General features: G+C 35.1%; 2 long non-coding RNA genes across 2 annotated transcripts; one reads left to right on the top strand and one right to left on the bottom strand.

The window, feature by feature from the left end:
• Positions 1-476: 476 nt before the first annotated feature.
• On the bottom strand, positions 477-3,133 carry LOC132603834 (uncharacterized). The gene is made up of 2 exons (XR_009568549.1): positions 2,783-3,133; positions 477-855 (listed from the first exon to the last, which is right to left on the bottom strand). It is a non-coding gene; the product is annotated as an uncharacterized LOC132603834 (long non-coding RNA).
• Positions 3,134-4,512: 1,379 nt separating this feature from the next.
• On the top strand, positions 4,513-6,981 carry LOC132603833 (uncharacterized). The gene is made up of 2 exons (XR_009568548.1): positions 4,513-5,471; positions 6,203-6,981. It is a non-coding gene; the product is annotated as an uncharacterized LOC132603833 (long non-coding RNA).
• The last annotated feature ends 2,470 nt before the right edge of the window (positions 6,982-9,451 follow it).

Below are 9,451 nucleotides of genomic sequence, written 5' to 3'. Positions count from 1 at the left end.
GACATCATGAGGTCGGTTTTGAGCAAAAACCGACCTCAAAATTAGGTCGGAAAAGAGTGGGTCGGAAATATTACCGACCTCATGAGGTCGCAAAAAACCGACCTCATGAGGTCGGTAATATTTTTTTAGTCGGATATTAATTATATGAAATACCGACCTCATGAGATCGGTAATTTGCAATTCCCTGGAAAAATTTGCAAAAAACCGACCTCATGAGGTCGGTAATTTGCAATTTCTAAAAATATTTTGTAGAAAACCGACCTCATGAGGTCGGTAATTTGCAATTCCCTGAAAAATTTTGAAGAAAACGGACCTCATGAGGTCGGTATTTTCTGTGTCTGGCCCCAAAACCGACCTCATGAGGTCGGTACCCTGCAAGAAAAATGGCAGCACCTAGCTGTTTTTCCAGCTGCTCTCCTGTCAAGATGAAAATAATTTTACTTTCAACTAAAACCAGCTCAAATAACTGCCAACAATACACCAAACTACTATAAATACATAAAACATTAAACTACTATTACAACACATATACTACAACCACCAATACATCAAATTCAATTTGAAACTACTTCAAAGTTGAATAAAAACATCAATCAAACATTCACAAGAGACTTAAGCTACTTCAACCTTTGCAAACATCAAAACAACATTAAACTACTTCAACATTTGTAAACATCCACAAAACATTAAACTAGTCTATATTAAGTTAGTCTACAACATTAGACTACTTCACCCCTCGCAAACATCAAGATGGTTGACGCGAACATCCAAAGTCAAGTTCTGCTGCTCAGCTGCCTCAAGTTGCTGCTTTAGAACTGCAACCTCATTTTCTGACTTTTCCCAACCTACCAAACACTACAAGAAAAATAGCCTTTAGCGAGCGGAAATCCAGTCGTTAAAAGTCCAAATCCAGTCGCTAAAAATCAATAACGACCGGAAACAATACTTTGCCTGGACTATGCCAAAAAAGATGAGGCTAGTGTATAAGTTGCTTATCCTTGAAAATATATAAAGATCAATGCTTGAGACTACTTATCTTAGGCCTAGGTTGATGCAGGACTATAAGATATAATTTAGGTGAAAGACAGAGGCTACATAAAACTGGGTTGAGCTTAGCATCCTTACATTTCTTGAAAAGATCCACCTAAAATCTGGAACTTTACCAAACATTGACTCGGGCTCAAGACTATTTAAAAATGTAACTACGTAGTTAGTTATACTAATGTATTGAACTAACTTTCTACCTAAATATTGCCCCAAGGCAGATAAAGTACTAAGTATTTTAAATTAGCTTATCCTCCAGTACCACATAATAGGTAGATTTAGACAAAGCAAGCAAGTGATAATTAAGGAATTCTTAAAAGTATATAATTATTTTTTACTATTATTCAAAGGTTCTAACAATGTAATAGTTATACCCATAAGCTTAACCCAATGACTATCAATAACTTGCACTTATCAAACGTTGCTCAAAGCTAATCCCACACAAATGTACTTAAAACTACACCATAAGAAATCAACTAGCACAACAAACACTAACTGAAATATGGCAAAGAGGAATACAAATTATTCTTTTCTTTTTCAAAATTAAAGCTAAAGAATGATAGGCTGATCACTGTCCCAAAAGTAAAAATAAAAGCATGCTTCATTGATTAACTAGAGGAAGAGGATATTACATTTCACTGAATCATAACTGAAAAAATAGGGAACTTAAACTATTCGGGCAGGAACCTTAACAGTGAACATGGACAGAGTCGGCTATTCTTATGATATTTAGAAATCCAGGATGAGTTAAAATAGGAAAAAATAGTTTAGAAGTTTGGCATTTGGTCATCTTAACATTTTTCACAAAAAAGAAAGAGATCTTCAAACACTTCTGCTGATCGCTTTTAAGAAATGCAATAACTAATTCTTTTCAGGAAAATAATTAAGTTAAAACAACTTCAACGATTTGAACAAACCAAAGTATTGAGGGAAGATGATAGCCTTATGGCAAATACCATTAATTATTTTTGCTTCTCCGATTCATCAAGACATGCTTTAACATATGAGAAATTTGGAAATAAAAGGCTAAGTGTGTTTTTAAAGAGAGAATAAATTTTGATTCTGGAAACCAAGATCATTACCCTTATAAAAAAAACTTAGGGAAGAACAGGAATATGAACTGCCTACTCTCAAACTCTGGATAGCAAAATTAAATTTTAATCAACTAGTAGATGGATTTCTCCGTTACAATAACTTCCCTGCGTTTTAATTACTTCAATTGATGGTAAGAATACCACACAAAAAGAAATCAGATATTTAAATCAAAAAATAGTTTGAATGTTGCTGAACAGAAACAACTCTTATTCTCTAAGACTACTCACTGATTTAGTTTCAGAAAAGGGACAACTGAAGTTGGACATGGTTGTGATTTAGTTGTGCTTAAACAAAACACTTCGAACTTAAAACACCTAATTCATAGCTAAGTTCCTATATCAACATCGACCCAAAAAAAAAAAAAAAAAAACTTACCAAAAACTAGAGCAAAGTCATACTAACAAGTATACCAAACCAGTGTACAGTGTACAACTTTAAACACATACCTTAATCCTCATCCTTAGTCTAATTAATGTTACATAATCTTAAACTAATCTAGCTCAAACTGAAACAAATACTCAGCAAGCAAAAGAAAACCAAAACGAAATTGAAAAGAAAATTGTTTAAAAGCTTTTGAAATCCGAATCTTCCTTGAGAAATCAAGCAAAAGAAAACCAAAACGAAATTGAAAAGAAAAAGTTACCGTTTGCAAGCTGGACGAGAATCATCAATGCTATTACCCAAAATGGGCAAGCAAGACCTGGAGCAACCAAAATATCGCTGAAGCTTTGCTAATTTTAGCCAGAACCGTTGTAATTTTGCGGTGAACGTGGCTGAAAAGCCTTAGAGCTCGTTTGGTGGTTCAGTTTCTTGGGCAAAGATGAAAAGGGATGAAATCTCAATTTTGGGAAGATATCCAATTCTGCCTTTCAACTTCAAGGTTAGAAGAGGAACCGATTAACATTTCTAGGGTTAGAGAGAGAGGGGGAGAGAGAAGTGAGAGGAGAGAGGCAGAAATGTGAACGAGTATAGCAACGGGTATAATGGGTCTTTATTTGACAGATTATACCGATCTCACGAGGTCGGTATAACTAAAATATTTTATTTTTTATTTAAAATAATACCGACCTCGTGAGGCCGGTATTTTTTTAAATTAAATATATTTTTAATTTAAAAGAATACCGACCTCCCGAGGTCGGTATTATTTTAAATAAAAAATAAAATTAAAAATATATTTAATTTAAAAGAATACCGACCTCACGAGGTCGGTATTATTTTAAATAAAAAATAAAATATTTTACGTTTATCATCAAATAAATTTCCGACTTAGTGAGGTCGGTATATTATTTTTTCAAATTTGGGTACAATATTACCGACCTCATGAGGTCGGTTTATTTTTAAAAAAATTAAAAAATATGTATTACGACTTTACCGATCTCATGAGGTCGGTTTTTTTCCGACCTCATGAGGTCGGTTTTTTTTCCGACCTCAACTGAGGTCGGTAAAACCTGTTTTTTTAGTAGTGAAATACTAGAATTCAAAAATATATAGTGTTGTGGATAGAGGAATGGTATAATGAGTTACTTTTCCTTTTTGCCTAGTTGGTGGACATATCAGTTGTTTAGTTTAAGCAATCAAATGGAGCCAGATATATTCAAGTAATAATAAGAGGATAAGTACCTGTCATGAATCATGATGAGAATATAACACAATTATTAGCACATAGTCCGATCAATTTTGATAAAACTTGAAGTCACATATATACTGTTTTTTATTTAGTGATTAAGACGTGCAATATCATTTTTAGTCTCATACACTAATGTTGGCCCGTTAAATAATATGCGTATATATAAGAGATGCTCCTAATCTTTTATCTTCAACATAATCAATACTAACATCGTCTAAATTAAATCTAGATTGGTGTGTTTTTGCATCCTTCTTTTAATAACTTTTTGAAAATGGTATGTGGTGGTATTCTCCCTCCATCACTCAAGAAAAAAAAATGGAATAGTGGCTAAGAGGCCACTTCTCTAGTATTGACATTATAATGTGGATACATTATCACATTGATTACTCCACAAATTATTGGTTCATTTTGGTTAGACTGCTCAGCCAATCAGAAATAATCTTAAACTATGAGAAGCTGGATAATAAATAAAGCTTGGACGGCTAAGTATTATTATTACAACATCTTAGTGTCTTTTTTCTGCTCTTAATTCTTCTGCTTTGTTTTATATGGAGGCAGTGAATTACTACTCAATTCTCTTTTTCACATCCTAATCTCTTTAAACAGATCGATAAATATACAGTACATCACAATCTTCAATAATTACACTGGATTTACTAACTGCAATAAAATAAAAATTGACAAATTAATAGTAATGATTGAAGATTCTTAGTTACCTATGTGTTGAGACTGTTGAGCATAGTCCCAGATGAATTAGCTGTGTACCGCTGTCATGAAGGTTGTTAGGAGTTAGTTATATGAGTTAGTTATTAGTGTATAGATTGTACATTGTACTACACTCAATATATTGTACTACAAGTTGGTTAGTGATTGTATTGCATTAGTATGAAGTTAGTTTGTTAGATGCCAACTGCATTATATAAGCAGTGTGTGCATATTGTAAACATTCAATTCATTCTTCCATCTCCACACTTCACTTCAGTAATATCACCTTCCCTTTCTCCTCTCACACTCTGCTCTCGTTTACTTCTCTTTTGATCTCCATAATCTCTCGTTTAGTTCTTGTGATCAGCTGCTATGGCAGCTGGTTAACTGATTGATTCGAATACATTTCAATGGAACAATAACTTTACATGATATCAGAGCTTCGATTGAATGAATCTAGGGATTCCTTTCAGTTTATGAGCAAAGAAAGGATCGAGAGATTCATCAAGTATTTGTCAAACTCTTAATTGTTTTTTGAATTGTATTATGTATTTTCTTCAGTTGTCCTTTGGAGAATTTTGTTGAAACTCTGTGATTTTTCATTAGAACTATGGTGACCACCTCAGTAACTAAAAATATATATGGTGAGTACTATAACTGAAAGTACAGATAACACAACAATCGATTATAATCACCCACTGTATTTGCATCCTTCAAATGCACCTGGTTCACTTTTGATAGACATTCAATTAACTAGAATGGAGAATTACATGTTATGGAGTCGATCAATGAAACTTGCACTTCTAGGAAGGAATATGTTAGGTTTCATTGATGGATCTATAATGAAGGACAACTATCAAGATGAAATGCAAAAAATGTGGGAAAGGTGCAATGCTGTTGTTGTCTCATGGCTGAATGTTTAGGCAGGTCTGTTAAGTGGAATATTGTTCAGATCTGATCTTATCTGGTGTGGAAGGACTTGAAGGAGAGGTTTGACAAGGTAAACACTTCAAGAGCCTATCACTTACATAAAGAGATAGCCACGTTAGTTCAAGGAGTGTCTTCTGAATCAGTGTATGCAGTACTTTCTAACCATAGTAGATGATTTCTCTAGATGGACATGAATTTTTGTCATGAGAGTGGAGTATGATGTTGTTTTTTACTCAGAAACTTTATTGCTATGGTTCAAACTCAATTCAATCAAAGAGTACAAATTTTTAGGTTAGATAATGACTTAGAATTTTTTAATCAATCTTTAGAATTTTTTAGTCAATCTTGTGTTGATCTTTTCCAAACTAATGGTATTGCGCATCAAAGTTCTTGTCCATATATTCCACAACAAAATGGAATAGTTGACAAGAGGCATAGGCATATACTAGAAACTACTAGAGCCATTAAGTTTCAAGGTTGTTTACCAGCAAGATTTTGGGTATATGTGTTGAAACTGTTGTTTATATCATTAATAGGATTCCTTCAACAGTGTTAGACCTGAAGTCACCTTATGAACTAGTATATGGGAAGGTGTCAGACGTACAGCATATGATGATAGTTGGATATTTGTGCTATGCCACAAATTTAACCAAACAAGATAAGTTTAGACCAAGGGCAATCAAGGCAGATATGATGGGATATGGTGTCCATCAGAAGGGCTATAGACTCTTAGATATGGAGAACAATAATTTTTTCATTAGTAGAGATGTATCTTTTAATGAGCTTATGTTTCCTTTTTAGCAACAAGTGTCAAGCTCAGATCAGCATACAGGTGATTCAAATGCATGGTTGGAAGATGATGATTCTCTCAGTATATCTGGTGCTTAGGTCATAGCATCACCTGATGCTGCTAATATTCCTGATACCAATCCTGCAACTATTGTTCCTGATGCTGATATTATTCCTGAGGATCCTGTTGAAGCAGTGCCACAACACAGTCATCCCAAGGAGCAACATCAATTTATAGTTCCTGATAATGCTGATTCTAGAAGATCACAGAGATTCACAAGGCCTCCCATCTGGCACAAAGACCTTGTGATTCCTACAGCAAAGAAAGGAACAGAAAGTGGATGTTAATATCCTGTAGCACAGGCTGTTTTTATGATGGCTTGTCCAAACACTATCAGTGTTTTATATCCAATTTCACAGCAGTTACTGAACCTAAGTCTTATGCAGAAGCAGCTTATCATTCAAAATGGACAAATGCAACGCAAACAGAGATCAAAGCACTGGAGGAAAATAAGACATGGAGGTTATTCCACTGCCTAAAGGAAAGAAAACTATTGGTTGCAGATGGGTTTATAAGATCAAGTATAAAGCATATGGCACTATAGAGAGATATAAGGCAAGGCTTGTGGCAAAGGGTTATAGCCAAAGAGAGGGCCTAGACAATCAAGAGAAATTTTCACCAATAGTAAAAATGGTGACAGTTAGATCAATTATTACAATGGCTGCTGCACAAAACTGGCATATCCACCAGATGGATGTATACAATTGATAGTTTCAATTACATTCGTGTTTTGATGATTGTCAAACTGTTTCAGAATTGATGAGAGACCTGGTCTGAAATCTGCTCTCTGTACACTATGCACTATTAGCAGAGACAACTGTAAAGCCTTGAAAACCTAATCTAAATCGTGCAAAGCTACCGACAAAAGTTCTCAAGATCTCTCAAGAACAAAGTCACCTACAAGTTGAAGAACCTAATCCAGACACAAGTTTTAGTCTAAATTCTTTATACTATTGTGAGTCTTTGTTCGTTTGTGCTTAAATTGTAAACCCCCTCTTCTATTTAAAGGAAGTTGTTTGTAGGTAGATCAAAAGTCTCGAAGTCAGCTTGCTAGAAGTGTGTTTCTGCAAGCCTTTAAGTGGTACAATAGCCTAGAGTTAGTCTAGGTGTATTAGTGGTCCTTGGCTAGACTTAGTCAAGTGGAGGTGCTTGCAATCAAAGTATTGCAAGTGCAGAGGGACTATGAGGGTTAGTTCCTAGGTTGCAAAATCGTTATTGTAAGGATAAGGGATTATAGGAGTTAGTTCCTAGCTTACGATAGAGTTGCAACCTGAAGTTGCTCGTGTAATGGAGTTGAAATCCTATTGGCGCAGGGTCGTGGTTTTTAATCCCTTGAGCAAGGAGTTTTTCACGGTAATGTCCTGTGTCTTTCACTTACTGCATTGCATAAGGGAACTGGTACATAATCAGGTCCCTTCATATTGCGTCTGGTGGATGCTAGCAATTCAATAATTGGTATCAGAGCAAGTTTTTTCTAAAAGGTTAACTCATAGAAAGGATCCTTTTCATGGCTAGCTCGTCAAATCAAACGAAGGATAAGTGTATCTCAAAACCACTAAGATTCAGTGCAGAACACTATAAATGATAGAAGGCTAAAATGGAAGAATTCATCACTGCTGAGGACCCAGAGCTATGGAACATTATCTCTGATGGCCTTCTTACTCATGCACAAGATAGATATACCCTGCAAAAGGATAAAAAGACTAAACGGATTCTTCTTCGAAGCCTTGGATCAGGTCAATACAACTTAGTTGCCTTTTGTAAGACAGCAAAGGATATCTGGGTGGCTCTCAAAAGTACACAAAATGTTTTTGACAAGTTCAGTACAAAGTTTGAACTTCTCAAGATAAAAAATAACGAAATCGTGCAAGATACAGAAAGGAGAAAGTTGAAAAAAGAAAAGAGTTTGAACCACAAGGCAGCTGCTGAAAGTAACTCAAGTGAGAGGAGTCTGACCCAGACTGTTTAAATTAAGGACACAAAAAGAAAGCTCGAAGAAATAGTCAATCTCGAAAAGAAAACTCAGAAAAATCAACAGAACAAAGTTGTTGTTTCAAATGTGGGAAACCTGGCCATATTATTAGAACTTGTCCTTCTCACAAGCAGAGTGCTAGGAAGGATATCTTTGACGGATCTAAAGACAGGAACGTCCAAAGAAAAGTGTTCATAATAGACGACAATGAGGCTTCTGAAAATGAATCAACGTGTGCACTCATGGCCAGTTCTGACTCGGATAGTGAAGATGAAGATGTTGAGGTAAACTTTTTTGAAGTTCAGAAGAACTTAAAAAATTACTCTCAAATAAAGTTGATATCCTTGGCAAATGCTCTAATCGATGCCTTTTATAGTCTTGTTAAAGAAAAGAGTTTTCTCTATGAGGAAATCAACGGATTGGAACTTGAAAGAGACGATATGGGAGCATCCATTGCAGATCTTGAAAATCAAATTGCTAAAGTAACAAGAGAAAACTCTCTATTAAAGAATCAATGGATGAATACTCCAAAAGAAAAGAAAGAAGCCTGTGAGGCTCAACTTGAATTGGAAAATGAGCTTCAGAAATTAAAAGTGAAATTCACCTCTGAGCTAGAAAAGAACAGACAACTACAGGAGGATCTAAAAGGGATTAGTATTTCTTTATACAAATCTCTTAATTGGTCCTAGTCAATGAATGAGACTGCTCCTATAGTCATGATTGAGTGTGAAGGCAAGAAGAAAATTAACATTCAGGACAACAAAACTCCTAACAACCCTGGTAAAAAAATTGATGCTAAGAGTGGAAATCGTTTGAATACACACAATGCTTGGAGAAATTGCCGCAAGGATGCCTTCAGAATTAGACATCAGTATCTTCAGAAAATAAAGAAATCCATCAAATGGAAACTTAAAATGGAGGGAGTTGGTCTCTAGGTAAAGAAGAAGGTGTTGCCTACATGGACGAAGAAGGATCTGATTCATCCGTTTTATCATGATAAGGGACACAAATTAATTTGGGTTCATAAGTATGATAAATAACTTTGTCGAAAGGCTTGAGTGAGAGGAGGCAACAAAAAGGGATACTTAGTGTGGCTTAAATATTGGTCTGTGCCGAACAAAAATAAATCAAGCCTTTGTTCTCACTCAAGACCTACCAAAATAAGAGTGTATCTTTTGGATTGTGGCAAAACTGGCTCTACACTCTCCCACATATGAGAAACTTGTTG

This window comes from Lycium barbarum, chromosome 7, assembly GCF_019175385.1.
Source record: "Lycium barbarum isolate Lr01 chromosome 7, ASM1917538v2, whole genome shotgun sequence".
Taxonomy (NCBI): domain Eukaryota; kingdom Viridiplantae; phylum Streptophyta; class Magnoliopsida; order Solanales; family Solanaceae; genus Lycium; species Lycium barbarum.
The sequence above is the reverse complement of the archived record's forward strand: the minus strand, read 5'-3'. Positions and strand labels throughout refer to the sequence as shown.